Source organism: Crocodylus porosus, unplaced genomic scaffold, assembly GCF_001723895.1.
Source record: "Crocodylus porosus isolate Cpor-Errol unplaced genomic scaffold, CroPor_comp1, whole genome shotgun sequence".
Taxonomy (NCBI): Eukaryota; Metazoa; Chordata; order Crocodylia; family Crocodylidae; genus Crocodylus; species Crocodylus porosus.
Window position 1 is genome coordinate 72,198,945 of NW_017728909.1, and position 16,075 is coordinate 72,215,019.

General features: G+C 48.5%; 1 protein-coding gene across 2 annotated transcripts in view; it reads left to right on the forward strand.

The window, feature by feature from the left end:
- Positions 1-16,075, forward strand: part of FER (FER tyrosine kinase) — a 357,078-nt gene that overhangs the window by 84,342 nt on the left and 256,661 nt on the right. The gene's annotated exons all lie outside the window — the stretch shown is intronic.

Below are 16,075 nucleotides of genomic sequence, written 5' to 3' on the forward strand. Positions count from 1 at the left end.
CATAATGTACTTAACACAAAGGTTGAGATTTAGCAAAAGGAACAGCAAAATAAACTATTTAGAAGTCTTTCTTCATCATTAAGTCCCTGTGTGCTCGTGCTTCCTTCATTTGTGTAATGCAGTTCATCAACTTACTTAAATTAAAATTTGAAGGAAGTGATAAGTCATTGAAAAGATAGAGTAATTATTTCTTATATTTTTAATTATTCTTAATGAGCTCTTTGCTGTCATATTACAAAGAAAGAGACAGTCTTTTAGATGCTAAAATAGGACTATTGCATCCCAAAATAGCATAAAATCTAGTTTGGACTGTTATTTGACATAAAAGTAACAGATAATAACATTACAGTGAAAGGAGGGATGAACAGTAAAAATAATAAAAATGCTTTTATGGGTTGTGCCATATATAACACAGAACCATTAATAGTTCAGAATCTGATTGCTTTGCTCCCTATATGTATTATCTTACTCTAGAACTCAGTCTCTCCAAAGTAAAGTCAAAAGTGGGAAACAAGAATTGCAGCTGTTTTTTGAAAAAGGATTTGGAGTGGGAAAGGTAGATTCTAGTTGCACAGGAATGGGCTTTTTTATCAGAAAGAAGAAAAATGAGTGGCTTGTTAGAAAAGAACTTACGGGGGAGTCGATGTTTTTCTTGATCCTGTTACATTATTGCAGTGTAAATGATTAATACTTAATTGCTTTTTGAGAGAAATGTTTCTTAATTTGGTATTTCAGAATTCAAACCAGGAATTTAGCTTCACAGACCCAATTGTTATGAGACTGCATTATGAATACTTTTATAGTAACAAACGATTTGTTTGTTAAATACTGTTGTGAGGATTAAACTCATGGAAAGTGTATTTAGGTAATGGACTCTGAACCTGGAATCTCTGGGACCTCAATTTCCATTAGAAACATTAAGTGTGAATTACATTGTTGAGTAAAAAAAAGTAAGGAATATTTTAAAGACTATGGTTTAATACTCAAGGCCTTTTTCAGTTCTGATTTTTTCTGATTTTTATATATAGGTGGTACCTAACAGAAAGCAATTCAGTCACGTGAATGATCACTTTTTTTTTTTACTTATGGAAACTAAATGTTGATGTTTTGTTGGGATCGTGCACTAGATATAATTGTGCCTTTTTGTGGGTGTAGGTGGAGCCCGATCTTGGGTTTCCCCTGCGTTGGCAAGAACCAGGCTTCTCTTGCTGGGTTCTCTCTTCATTGAGGGGGCTTCCAGCCACGGAGGACATGTATAGCCAGGACCAGGAGCCCTGGAATTGGGAGTTGTGGGAAGGTGGCTGCACCTCTCTGGATCTGAAAGAAAAGAACATGTTGTTGGATTTCTCCTGACTAAAGACTTTATATAAGATCCCAGGAAGAGATTTATATCCGTTGTGATAGAGGGGAATTATACTGAATGGGGAAGTCATCTGCTTGGCTTGATCTCATGTAAGGTTTTGCAGACTGAGAAAGAAAGTATGGTTTTGACCTATATTCTGCAAACAGCCAATGAAGAGAGAAATATACTCTGTTAATGCATTTTTCTCACCATGTGTTAGTGAGGAACTGGTTTTTTGTGCTCTGGGAAAACATGAATACATTTACAAGGTGAGAGGTGTCTTATTTAGATGTAGGAAAATATACCAATCAAGCCTGGACATTATGTATATACTAGCCAAATACCTGTCATTGACAGGGTGGAGGAGTGGGGGCTGGCATGGAGTGCCACTACCTAAAGCCCCATGCTGCAGCTGTTTTGTCTCTTGCAGGGAACACTGCTGGCCTTGGCTCCCCCATTCCCTGTCTGGTCCTCAGCGCGGCTTTGGAATCGTGGCGGCGCTCTCCTACGCTTGGAGCACTTTGATTTTCTGTTTCCGTCAGCCAATCAAAGTGTGAATAAAGCATTACAGATGGACAGACAGACAGACTTAGGCTTCTATAATATTAGAATATTATTGCAGAAGTCTTCATACAATATAATAAGTTCAGTTTTCTTGCCTGTTATAGCTGGAAAAAGATACTTTCACAGCTGTACTTATTTGCATGTAATAAGCAGCTTTGATATATGTGAATAGTAGTACTGAGGGTTGTCTTAACGTTATGGCCCACAGAATCATGTGTAATCTAGCAGTTGCCCAGGGCTGGAGCAATTAAGACTGCTGCTGTCTGTCTGTCTGCCAAATTTCCAGATCTCTAGGGAGCTCTACAGGCCAGATCTAGAGTTAGGAACCGAGTCATTTACCCTGCTGGCCTGCCTACTGAGCTGGAAATGTGATGGTGAGATAAGTGGCAGTTGTGGCAACTCTGAGAGCAGCAGCATCAAATTCCACCTCTACAGGCCAGATGAAATGGCATTGCATGCCACATTCAGGCCATGGACTGGCCCTGTCCTCTGCATCTGGCCTGTGGATTGGTCCTGCACTACTCATCTGGCCTGAAGAACTAAATGATTTGGACCACTGGTCTTGAGACTCTCTAGGTTGTGCTGTAGAGGCACTGAATTTTTCCGTTTTCTTCACCATTTTTACAGACATCTTTCTAATGTTTAGTTTCAACTCTTCAGTCGGTTACTGATTTCACCAAAGCCATTGGATAGCTGAGCAATAGTGCCTTTTGTCTTTGATGTGATGGTGACAGGCAGTCGTGTAGCACTTTTATGGCTTGCTGATGTTTTACTCTGACCTGTTTCATGGTTTAGCCAAGTAGTTACATGTATATATTACTGAACAACATGGAGAGAGAGGATAGATTTGTACGGGACACCAAAATTGGAGAGCTCTGTAGATACAGACTAAGTGAGTTGGTGTTTGCTGTTGTATAACTGAAGTTACCTTGGCATAATCTTACTTAATTCTTGAGGTCTAATAAGAAAATTCCATGATCAGCAGTTGCCAGTGCTGGTTGAAGTCCAATAATACAAATATGTCACTCATGCCTGGTGAAAAGATCCATCAACAATGACATTGCCTGAAGCCTGAGAAGAGTTAAAGACATTGGCATTGTCTAGAGTGGGGGTGGGCAATTATTTCAGCTGGAGGCACACTTAACAGGTTTTGGTGAGCTGTCAAGGTAGCCCCACCCCTTGACAGTTGCCATGCCTGCTGGCTGCCATCTTGGGACTGGAAGTCCTGCCCTTGCCCCTGACATTTGCCATAGGAAGTCCCTCCTCTTGCTCCCACAAGTGCTTCTTTTGGGAAGTGGAGTTTGGCCTCTGGGAACCAGAAAAAAACAAATAAATTATATACTTGATCTGAGTCTTCATATATTTTAATTTTATTTCAAAAAATATTTTTGTCTTGATTTGTGTATGTTTGCATCGTGTAGATAGAAGTGATTGCATTATAGCACAAAAATAGTCTTACTAATGTATATTGTGTTGGGGGTATGAGGTATGGGGGGCTGTGGGTGTGGGGGAGGGTGTGGGTGTATGGGGTTTGCAGAGGGGTTGGGGTGTGTGGATGTGGGGTGGTAGAGGTGTAGTGTGTTTGTGGGGGGGGTGTGGGTATGGGGTTTGTGGGGGACTGGATATGTGGGGGACTTGGGTGTGTTGAAGGGGAAGATATGGGGGTGTATGGGTGTGTGTATGTATAGAGGGCTGTGAGTGTGGGGGCCAGTCCTACAAACATGCTTTCCCATTGCGCACAGCCCCTGCAGCCAGTAGTAGTGGCAGGCAGAACTGCCAGGTGGTGCGGAGTCCAGGTGAGCCTCAGGACTCCATGTGGCTGGGCCAGCAGCACCATCATGTGGGGCTCATGCCTGGGCTTTGTGCCACTGTGGGGAGCCCCGCTCAATGAAACTGGTAGTATCGGTCATAGAGCTGGGCCAGGGTGGCAGAGAAATGGGTGGAGCCCACTTGGTTCCGTAGTGTGAAGCTCCCTGCCATTCCCCATGACCTGCACCTAGCAGTGAGTTGGGCTGGATTGCCTGCTCCATCACGTGTGGATCCCTCCAGAGGCATGTGGCTCGGGCCTAGAGCCTGGGAACTACATGTGAGCCCTGTGTGATGGAGCCAAGCAGACCCCACACTCCTGCTGACCTGCCCTGGGTCCCTGCCAGCCCTGGCCCTGGTGCACGGCGTGGGCCCTGTACTCCTGCACAGCTTCTGCTTTGCTCCCTCATGCCGCTGCTGCCGCTTCCCCCTTTGCCTGTCCACCCCCCACACTCCCGCTGCTACCGCCACTCTCACCTGTGCCACCATCATCACTTCCTTTGCCACTGCTGCCCTTCCTCTGTCACTTCCCTATCTTCCCTCTGCCCACCACCACCCTTCCCCTACCTACTGCCACTTCTCTACCTGTGGGGCTGGAGCTAGGGCCATCCTGCAGGTGAAGGTGGGAGCGCAGTGGCTGCTGCCCACGCAGGAGTGAGCAGGGCATCTGCTTGCAGGCTGGATGAAATTACCTGGCAGGCCGGATGTGGCCTGCAGACTTTATTTTGCCCGCCCCTAGTCTAGAGCTAGGGTTAGGTCTCTGAAACTCGCTAGTCAAAATCTATTGGTCACTATGCTCTTAGAAACCCTCAGGGTTCCTATGAATTAAGCTTGCACTTCTTGTTGCCCACAAGGCCTTCCTCACTGAACTCCTGACTGCATATCTTATCATTTTCTTGTTTGTCTTACTAGCATCTTATGATCCATTATGAATCTCAGCCTTATTATCTTTTCTTTCATCTCCTCTTGCAAATATTTCTATGATGGTTTCCTTTTTCCTTCTGCTTGGAAAAGTACTGAAATCCATTGTTTTAAGTTGATTTAAATGACTAATTATAATCAAAGTGATTCAAATAACTGTTTTTAATTATTATTCAAATTAGCAGGTAGGAAACCTTGATTAAATAATTGATTTTTAATCTTGTTTTACATTTGTACTTCACAATTTATTTTTTTAAAGACAGGCTCATTGTCATTGGTTGGTATAACTGTTAAAATGTGCAGATTTGCACTGTTTTGCTGATCCAAAGCATGTGCTACATTGACCTCCAAATATTTTAAATAGTTCTATATCTTATTAATATATTCAGATTCTAATTCTTATTTATTATGTTGGGAAATTATGCATTTCTTATATACTAGAAAATTTGTATCTTTGAATTTTTGTCAAGCTGGATTTAGGAGAAAATTGAGATTCAATCAAGAATACAGCAAAGTAGCAAATTAAAAGTATTTTTTTTTAGAGTTAAATAAACCTGCTCTAAATGTGATGAATATGTGAAATATTCCAAACATGGGCTACTTTTAAAACTCTTTTCTTAAAAGGAGAAAAAAAAGGACGGGGGGTAGGAGTAGGGATTGATATTAATCATCATGTGAATTGCCCAAGTCACTATGTGATCACTATGTGTTAGATTTACAAAAGTATTTTAGCATTTAGATCCAGATATATGCTAAATGAGATTTTTAAAATAAAATCATATGGGTAGATGGGGTTTTTTTAAATTTGTGGAGTTAGTTGCTTAATCTGCTTTTGAAATTCCTGTTAAAATCATTTTTAGTACAATCTGTCTTATTTCATGCCATGAAGAAACTGGGGATCATTGTGTACCCATTTGCCTTCCTCTTTCCATATACTCCTTGTCTGTCGGAACAATTTGAAATACATTAGAAGTGTGGTATGACATATATGAAGTAAAATAAAGTAGCTTAAAATTGCATCCTCATTTTATTGTATGCTCATATATTTTTTACTACTTTCCTTATATTTCTGAAATATCTGGCATATCCCGTGATAGAATATTTCTGTTTATACAAAAATAGTTCTTTCAGTAAATCCAAATAATATGGTAGTATGTTAATCTTTTCTTGGATCATGCATGTTTTCAAAAGGTTAATCTAAAAAAATCCCACCTTGTAGGCTAACTTTTTGGATTGTACTTGGCATGCATATTAGCAAAGTGAAAAGTACAATATATTTGGCAATTGCATGACATTTCTGCAAGGGCTGTTTGACATACCTTTGACTGAGAGGCCACATGCTACATACTGTGCAGTGTTGCAATCTTTCAGATTGTGTTTGTGATTTTCATTTTCAAATGCTGTCTTGGAATTGTTAAATAATATGAAACTTAGTAAGTGGAAAATGTTTATTTTACATAAGGGAAATGTTTACAAACTGAATTACAATATAATTCTTGAAGAGCCTCATCAGTTTACATGAGTTCTCCAAAATTTATAGCCATTTACATAGTAAAAGCTCTGAGGGCCCTTCTACATTTGTAGGTACATCTGTGATGGGGTATAATGTGCAATCCACACAATCATACCTCCTGCCATTGTTGTGTGCATAGGGCATACAGTGTGAATTAAAAGCAAGCAGGAAACTTATCAAGAGATAAGGCAGAACACCATATTTATTGGAACATAAAACATAAAAAGAATAAAGAACAGTAAGTTTATTTGCTTCACTCATTCCCATGCATATTCATTCATTCATACGAAGAAACAAGCACACACACACAGATAGTTAGACAGTCCTGCAAAAGTTAAGGTATTACCAAGTTCTAAAGTTGCTCAGGTCAGTCTGGTGGCTGGCCAGACTGACCACGAGAGATGGAGTCAGGTCTTGTTGGACATGCCCAAAACTCCTTGGAGGTGGAAAAGACCCAAAGCCTTGTCTTTGTGTTCATTCTTTATAGTGATTGCTGTCCATACAAGCCTATGAATTCTGCTGAGTCAGGAAGGTCATCCTCCTTGTCCTGTTGGCAGGCTGGGATTGGTAGGACATGATTTTCTAGCTTTGTGGTCTGCATTCTCCAGGGGAGTCATTGCTTGCAGTCTTAAGCCATCAGGGCTTGATCTAGTATTTGGTAATCCTTAACTGCTGACTAGATGTCGCTGCAGCCTTTAACCATTAAACCACAGAAAGCTATTTTCACCTGCTGCAAGAGGACTGCTTTCCTTTACGTTGTCACATACATACATCTTTTACTCTTTTGTTACTTCTTTCCACATACTCCAGACATGCCACAAACCTTGCATAAGCATTTTCCATATACTAAATTTAAGTTCTAAAATCATGAGACTAATAGTAATAGGTCAAATACATTTATACTAAGCAATAGGAAATTTAAAATAGATGGTTAATTCCAGAACACTAATAATGACTGATTAAATTATTATAAAAAAATCATAACAAGATTAACTTTATCTTAATGGTTAAGTATTTCATTATATAAAAAGAAAACTAACAATATAAGCAATCAAAGCAATTATAGTCACTACAATACTACACCATACCTTTTGCACCCCTGGGGCAGGGAGGTGCAGCTGCTGTGATCTCTCAGCCCTCAAAGGTTTCACAAATCTCCAGGGCTGGGAGACAGCAGCAGCCATGATCTCCCAGCCTCAGGGGCTCTGCGCACCTTTGGGGCTGGAAGATCATAGTTTTCTGGTGCTTGCCAGGACCCAGCTGGGTCCTGGTACTGGGAGACATGCTGCTGGGACCCTGAGTCCACAGCTGCTGGAGCTGAGAGTCCCCTTGGTTGCAGAACTTGCAGCCCCAGCTGGCCATGGTAGACCCCCTGTGGTTGGGATCTCCATCAGCTGACAAGGCTCTCAGCTGCAAGGTAATTTACATGTGTAAATTAAAGCTTGATATCCACAAGCTATAAAGTAGTACACATTTTTGGTGTCTTAACTTCATAGCTGGTTGGAGAATTTATCATGTGATAAGTACTTTGCACATATAGCTTGCCTTAAGGTAATTGCTGAATTTATTGGTTAAATGAGTGATACCTGTAATGTGTAGAGGGGTGTGAAATTGATTTAGCTATTGTACAGCTAAAATATAATCCGTCAATCTGAGCAGTAGCTTGAGTTGCTAAACAGGGCAAATAGTCAGTGGAAGTTCTGAGATAACAGAATATTTTGAACTACTATATGGACAACTTTTCATACTTTGATTTCTGTATCAAAGAATGTGATTACTATTAAAATGATGACAGATGGCAAAAAGTAAAAGTTCTCTATGGGCAAGTTTAATCCGTCCATTGGCTTATGGTTGCCAAGGAGGGTTATGAATTACATAGCCCTGTTATCTGGCACGAGTGGGGAATGGGGGGTGCTGGGTATCTAAATATTCTGGTTACCTGAGGTTGGTGGTTTTTGGCTGGACACAGAGTGGGGGGTGGTGGTAGAAGGAGAGTTGATGGGGGTGACACGGAATGGTGGCAGTGCAGGGTGGATGTTTTGGCTGGATGTGAAGTGGTGGTAGCGCAGGGTGGTGGGTGGCAGCTGCAGCTGCTGCATGCAATCTTTCCCCCCAATCCCCTGTGTCCAGCTGGCTGGAAATTCTGGTTAATACACTATAGCACCACAAATGAAAGGGACGTGGGGGTAATAATAGACCACAGTATGAATATGAGATGGCAGTGTGATGCTGTAGCCAGTAGGAAAAATAATACTCTGGCGTGCATCAATTGATACATCTCCAGCAAAGCCAAGGAGGTGATTCTTCCGCTCTGCTTAGCACTGGTGAGACTGCAGCTGGAGTACTGAGTCCAGTTCTGGGCGCCAAACTTCAACAAGGACATGGACAAGCTTGAGAGAGTCCAAAGAACAGCCACTCATGTGATCAGATTACACGGCAGGCCATGCGAGGAAAGGCTGAGCCATCGGGGACTCTTCAGCCTGAGAAAAAGAAGGCTGAGAGGGGATCTGGTAGCAACTTACCACTACACTATGGAGTACATCCAGAGCTCGGTGAGCAGCTGTTTACCAGAGCACCTGAGGGGAAAATCAAGAGTAACGACCACAAGCTCCTGAAAGACTGATTCAGGCTCAACATTAGGAATAACTTCTTCACAGTCAGGGTGTCCAGATTGTGGAATAAACTCCCTCCAGAGGTGGTGCAATCACCTAACTTGGGAATCTTGAAGAGGAGACTAGACAGTCACCTTGCTGGGGTGACCTGACCCCAGTTATCTTTCTTGCTTGGTGCAGGGGGCTGGACCTAATTGTCACAGGAGCACTGAGGTGTCCTGTGCCTTAGATAAGTGGAAAGAGAGATGTCAATCAACAGGGCAGTGCAGCTGCGGGTTGCTATGGCAACCAGCCGGTCAGGTGACCGGAAGGGGGCAGGACCGGGCCCTTTATAACAACTCAGGCTGGGGTCTAGCAGCAGTTCCCCTCTGGCAGCCGTAGGAGCCGCAGCTCTGCGGGAGAGCTGAGCAGCAGGGTCAATGATGGTGGTTTGGCAGGCTGCAATGATGCGAGGAGGGAGAGAGTGGTATGACTGAGAGTCAGCACTGTGTGGAGTTTGGATTATAAGCCGGTAGGCCTTTTGTTATGTTGTAGCCGGCTGGCTGACTGGTTTATTTATGGTTACACCGGAGGACTGGGTGAGGCTGTAGGGGTGTGAGGAGGCCTCACAGGAGCGCCCCAGTGGCTTGGGGGGCTCCTGGTGCCCAGCAGGGGGCACGGACTGTGTGACGCAGTCGGCACAGAGGACGAGTGTCGGAGAGGTGCTCGGCAAGTGGGGGTTATAGCCCCAGCGCGGGAAGCGCGGCAAAGGCCCCAGAAGGGGGCAGCGGGCATGAGAGGTGCGGCACAGGCCCTAGGGAGGGCAACAGGCACGCGGACCGCGGCATAGGCCCCAGAGAGAGGCAGCAGGCTGCGTGGACCGCGGCTTAGGCCTCGGAAGTGGGCAGCGGGCGCGAAGAGTGCGGCATAGGCCCAGAAGGGGGCAGCGGCCGTGAAGAGTGCAGCATAGGCCCCAGAGTGGGGCAGCGGGCTGAGTGGTAGCCCAAGGGCGCAACAGGCCCAGGGGTGCCAGTAACAGGGCGGCGGCTACGTGCAAGGCCCAGGGGCGCTGGTAACAGGGCGGCGGCTACGTGCCAGGCCCAGGGGTGCCGGTAACAACAGAAGTTCTAGAGAGGGGCGCCGGGGCGGGACGGCCTCGGGGCGCCAAGAGTGTGGTAAGCCCAGGGGTGCCAGAGAGCGGCACCAGGGCGTGATAGGCCCAGGGGTGCCAGAGAGGGCGCCAGAGGGCAAGGGACCAAACAACGCTCAGAGAACAGCTGCGAGGCTTGGGGCATGCTAAAGGGGAGGTAGGAGGCACGCATAGCTCTTAAGGCAGGGGTGCGCAGAGGCACCCCATATGGAGTAGGAGTAGGAAGACACGTACCGTTCACCAGGGGATAAAGGCAGCCTCCCATATAAACTTATTACCATCAAAGACGTGGCGGGCGAGAAACCGAGGGTGCTGAGTCAACCTGAAGTGACGGTAGGGGGGCGCTAGGGAGTTCACGACCGCTCCTAGGCCCCACTCCCTCACACTAAAGATCTTCCAAGGTCCCTTCTGGCATTACAATCTATGACTCTATTCCAGCGAGTAGAATGCTGGATAACAGGACTTTTACTGTACTAGTTTTTGAAATTTTATCTATGAATTCCAGATGTAAGTTTTTAAAATGCCACGTAGATGCATACATTTTCCTGAATAAGACTAAAAAATTCTTGCACTCAACTCTTTTTACACTATATTATACCATAAGATTGAATAAGTAACATGATCAAATTTCTGGAGTTTTACCTCAGTGCTCCAAGCTTTTATTTGCTTGTCATTGTGAGGGAGTTCTTCGCCCCGGCTCCGTCCGTCGCCGGTCAACTTCCTCTCGGGGGACCGCTAGTGGGGAGATACATGTAGAGACTCACTGGCCTCAACGAACCCACGCGCCGTCCTCTCCTGCCACGACTTCGATGATATGTTATTGGGTTTAGTTGTTATGGTGCGTGCAGTCTGGAAAATGAGGAGACTCTCGTCCTCCACTGGGTCCTGGGGTCCTGAGGGCTCCTTCACCCCTACACCCTCACCCGATCCACCGGGTAGATCATTCTATTGGAGCAGTCCTCAGTGCAACACGCTCTGGTCCGCACACACTAATATAAACACCGTCAACCAAACGCCCATTATGGATGAGGGACCTACGGACTCAGCCCACCCTCAAGGTGTGCCCAGGCTCCTTGTCGGTCAGGGAGTGGGGTGCTCCTTCCCATTCCCTCCTTTTAGTCTTAAGCTTACTGACGGGCTGCTCCACCCCTGTTGTCCGGTAAGTAACAACAAAAATCAGAGTACCGGCAGCTCTTACGTTTCCGGTGCTCTTCCCGGCCAGCGTCTGCCGCCTCCCTCCGTTAGCTATCTTGTCCGGGGCTTTGCCGGCTCCGAAAGGTCCATCCTCTCCTCCACGCCGCCTGGATCCTCTGCAGCCTGCTTCTGCCAGCGTCGACTCCTGCTGCTGCCGCCGCTCTGCGTGCCACCGGCGCTCCTTTTAAGCCGGCCCGGGTTGCTCCCGCACCGGCTGCTTCCGGGTTCCTTTAAGGGGGAACTTTCCGGCCTTTCCCCTCTGCCGCGACCCGGAAGTCGGGCCGGGTCCCGCCGCCGCCGGGATCGCCCGGGCTCGGCACCCTCTTTGCTCCCTTACATATCCCGCCCCTCAAGACACCGCTAGGCACTTTTTTGTTCTGACTGCCTTCTCTGCAGCCCCTGCTCCCCTGCAATAGGACTGCCCTACAATAAGAGTCAACATTCCGCTTAGTCCCGCCGTATCTCGACAGGAAGTCTGCCACAGTGTTGGCTCGTCCTGGTTTGTAACCAATCTGGAATTGGAATGGTTGCCGTGCCAGTGCCCATCTCATTATTTGGGCATTCTCAGTCTTGGTCGAATTAAGCCACCGCAGGGATGCACGGTCTGTCACTGAACGGAACTCTCGACCTAGCAGGTAGTACTTAAAATAGTCAATACCCCACTTGGTTGCCAGGCACTCTCGCTCAATTGTGGAGTACCTTTGTTCGCTGTCATTCAGCTTCCAGCTAGTGAAGGCTACTGGGCGCTCTGCTCCATCCACCTTCTGGGTGAGCACCGCCCCTAGGGCGTAGGCCGAGGCGTCCGTCTGTAGGGTAAATGGAATATTAAAGTGAGGTGTATGAAGTACCGCTTCCTGGCATAGGGCCCTTTTTAGTTCTTCGAAGGCTCTGTGCTTCCCCGGGTTCCACTTTATCTTGCGGGGTTCTCGCCCCTTCGTCATTTCGACCAAAGGGTTGGCGACTTCAGTGAACTGCGGGATAAACTGTCTATAATAACTGGCTACGCCTAAGAAGGCTCGCATCTGTTTCTTTGTCAGGGGCGCCTCATAATTCCTGATGGCCTCCGCTTTGTCCCTCAAAGGTCTCACCCGTCCTTGTCTGACTAGGATGCCTAGGTACTTTGTCTCGCGCTTGCCCAGGGCGCATTTCTTCGCATTCTTCTTCAAGCTGCCATCTGGTTTCGTCACCGCTACCAATGGGCTCTGCCAGGGGCTGCGCGAGGGGGTAATAATCCCCTGGGCCAACATTTTTTCCAATTCTGCCTTGATGGGCTGGCGCCCATGAAAGGGAATCCTCCGCCACTTTTCCCGTGCAACCTGGCCCTTCCTAGTTATAATGGCATGTTCGACCCCCTTTGCCTTCCCTGGCCTATCAGTGAAGACGTCCTCAAATTCTCGGATCAACTCCCGCATCTGTTATTCCTGCCTGCTCCCCAGACGTCAGTCCCCCTCGGTGTCTCCTGTTCGTCGGACTCAAAGTCCGGCTCGAGCAGGAGCCCCTGGGGCTCTTGCCACTCTTTAAGCAAGTTAACGTGGAAAATTTGTTTCTCCCTTTGTTTACCCTCCCGTCGCACCTCATAATCTACCGGGCCCACTTGTCTAACCACTGTAACCGGCCCCTGCCACTGTGATTCAAATTTACGGTCGGAGCTGGGTAGCATTACCAGCACTTTCTGATCTGGTCGCAGCTCTTGTTCCTTCACCCCCTTGTCGTATCGACGCTTCTGCTGTCACTGAGCTTCCTCCAGGTTATCCTGAGCCATTTCTTGAGTGAGGCGTTCCCATAGGCTCTGCACATGTTTGGTCGCCTTCTGTCCTGTGCTGCCACTGTCCCCCATGGATGCTTGCGGGGCGTCTTGGACCGCAAACAGTAGTGGTGGCACCAACAAGTCCCATCTCCGAGGGTCAGCCTGCGTACAGCGCCACAGCATTCCCTTTAAGGTGGCGTTAAAACGCTCAACTAACCCATTGGTTTGTGGGTGATACACGGTCGTTTTGAGATGGCGTATCTGTACTACTTTACAAAGGGCTGCTACTACCATCAACATAAAGTTTGACCCTTGGTCAGTCATTATCTCTTTGGGGATCCAAAATGTGGTGACCCACTTCATGAGTTCTTCGGCCACCTGTGCCCCTGTGACCATCTGCAAGGGTACAGCCTCTGGGAAACGGGTGGCATAATCAATGAGGACAAGGATAAACTGGTGTCCGGCTGTGCTTCGAGGCAATGGACCCATCACGTCTAAGGCTATCCGTGCGAAGAGGTCTCGTACCACTGGTACGGGGTGCCTGGGGGGGTTTGTTAGAGCTCACCCTTTGGCACCGCTCACATGATTTGCAAAAGTTCTCTACATCCTCATAAAGATGCGGCCAAAAACACCACCTTGTCAACCGGGCATCGGTCTTGTGCTTCCCCACGTGCCCTCCCAGGGGGTTCCCACGCACTAGCCGCAGTAAAGGTTCTCTATAGGAGAGGAGTATTAACAGCTGTGCCACCTCCTCCCCCACATGCCGACCCCGCTTAATGCGGTATAACAAGCCCCGTCTGACTTCCACTTGGGGCCCTCCGGCTCGATCAGCATTGGGGCTTACCTGCTGCTCGCGTCGTGTGGCCACCTCTTCCCTGAAGGGCCGGAGCACTCCGTCTGTCTCTTGGACCTCTTTAAACTGGCTGCCGCTCGCGAGCTCTTCTAGTTCTGCGTCCTTCGCCGCTCTCAGTTCCTCTCCTACTAGTCCTCCCCGAGCCATGTCTGAGGGCTGAAGCCCCTCAAGGACCTCGAAGATCTCCAGCCAATCTCTTCCCAATATCATTGGGTACAGTATGTCCTCCTTTAGCCCTACTGTCATTCGTCAGCAGGTCCCTTGCACCCGTACTTCCAGTAACCTTCTTTCAAAGTAGGACCTCTGCTTGTGCAGGCAGATGAGGTATATCCCTGCGCACTGGGGGGCTTGCCTCCACTCAACTGCTGAAGGCCTGACCAGGGTCTGTGCACATGCGATGTCCACCACCGCCGTCAAGGGGCACCCCCCCACCCAAGCTCGTACTTCAGGTAACGGCTGTGGGGAGGGAACTACCCCTGTGCATACCCCACACTCCATGGGTTCGCCTTCCGCAGGGCCTCTGTCCCTCAAGGGTCCCTCGGGGTATTGTCCCCCCCCTCGCGGCCTGGCCGCCAGTGTTCAACGGGCAAACCCGGGCTATATGGCCTCTCCCGCCACAGAGGAAACAGAGGATGCCCTTCCTAGCTGGTCTCTTTCCGCCCCTGCCCTCCTTCTCACTTTTGGGAGGGCCTTCCCTTCCCTGCATACCTCGATCTGGGCGTCGCTCCCCTTGCGCTGCCTCAAATTGTTCTGCTAGACGGAGGGCCTGGTGTGACATCATGGGTCCATGACACCTGACCCACCGTCGTGTATCCTCTCCCAGATCCATGAGGAACTGCTCCAGTAATACCTGGTCGCATATCTCTTCCTTGGTTGCCACTGCCGACCTCAACCATTTGATCATTTCATCTGAGAGGAACTGCCATAAGGCCTTAGGGACCTTCTCTGGTCTGGTTTTCCTTCCTCGGAAGGCCTGTCGATGCCTCTCAGGTGTAATGTTTAACCTTTGCAGGATCTCGGCCTTTACCCGGTCGTAATCCAATGCGTTCACTCCAGGATAAAGCCCGGTAGGCTGCTTGCGCCGGGCCCACCAACAGGACCCCCACACAGCCAGCCCATCTCGCCTTGTCTACCCCAGCGGCTAGGGCCGCTCGCTCGAAGGCCTCTAAAAAGCCCTCCACATCGTCCTCCTTAGTCATCTTTGGTACGCTGAATTCCCATGGGCTCTGCCCCACACGGGACTCTTGCTGCAGCCAATGTTCCTGCATGCTCATCTGCCTCAGGGATGCTTGTTGGTGTTGCTGCAGTAATTGGGCCATCAGGTTTAGGGTCTGCTGCCTGGTGTCCATGCCCATCATCCCAGCCGGGAGCTCCATTTGGGTTGTACTACCGGGTAAGGCGCTTCCCGGCCAATGCACCAGTTGTGAGGGAGTTGTTTGCCCCCGCTCCATCTGTCGCTGGTCAACTTCCTCTCGGGGGACCCCTAGTAGGGAGATACACGTAGAGACTCATCGGCCTCAACGAACCCACGTGCCATCCTCGCCTGCCACGACTTCGATGATATGTTATTGGGTTCAGATGGTATGTTATTGGGTTCAGGTGCACACAGTCTGGAAAATGAGACTCTCGTCCTCCACTGGGTCCTGGGGTCCGAGGGCTCCTCCATCCCTACACCCTCTCCCAATCCATCGGGTAGATCGTTCTATTGGAGAAGTCCTCGGCGCGATGCGCTCTGGTCCGTGCACACTAATATAAACACCGTCAACCAAACGCCCATTATGGATGAGGGACCTACGGACTCAGCCCACCCTCAAGGTGTGCCCAGGCTCCTTGTCGGTCAGGGAGTGGGGTGCTCCTTCCCATTCCCTCCTTTTAGTCTTAAGCTTACTGACGGGCTGCTCCACCCCCGTCGTCCGGTAAGTAACAACAAAAATCAGAGTACCGGCAGCTCCTACGTTCCCGGTGCTCCTCCCGGCCGGTGTCTGCCGCCTCCCTCCGTTAAGTACCTTGTCCGGGGCTTTGCCGGCTCCAAAAGGTCCATCCTCTCCTCCACGTCGCTTGGATCCTCCGCAGCCTGCTCCCGCCGCCGCCTCTGGATCCGCCGCCGCTCTGCGTGCCACCGGTGCTCCATTTAAGCCAGCCTGGGTTGCTCCCGCACCGGCTGCTTCCGGGTTCCTGTAAGGGGGACGTTTCCGGCCCTTCCCCTCTGCCATGACCCGGAAGTCGGGCCGGGTCCTGCTGCTGCCGGGATCGCCCGGGCTTGGCACCCTCTTCGCTCCCTTACAGTCATAAGTAAAAAAACTTACAGTTTGTGCTCAGTACCATCTGTTGTTAACAACAGCAGCCACACGCTTATCTTGACTAAGATTTCTCTGTGCCCTTCCACTGCTCTTC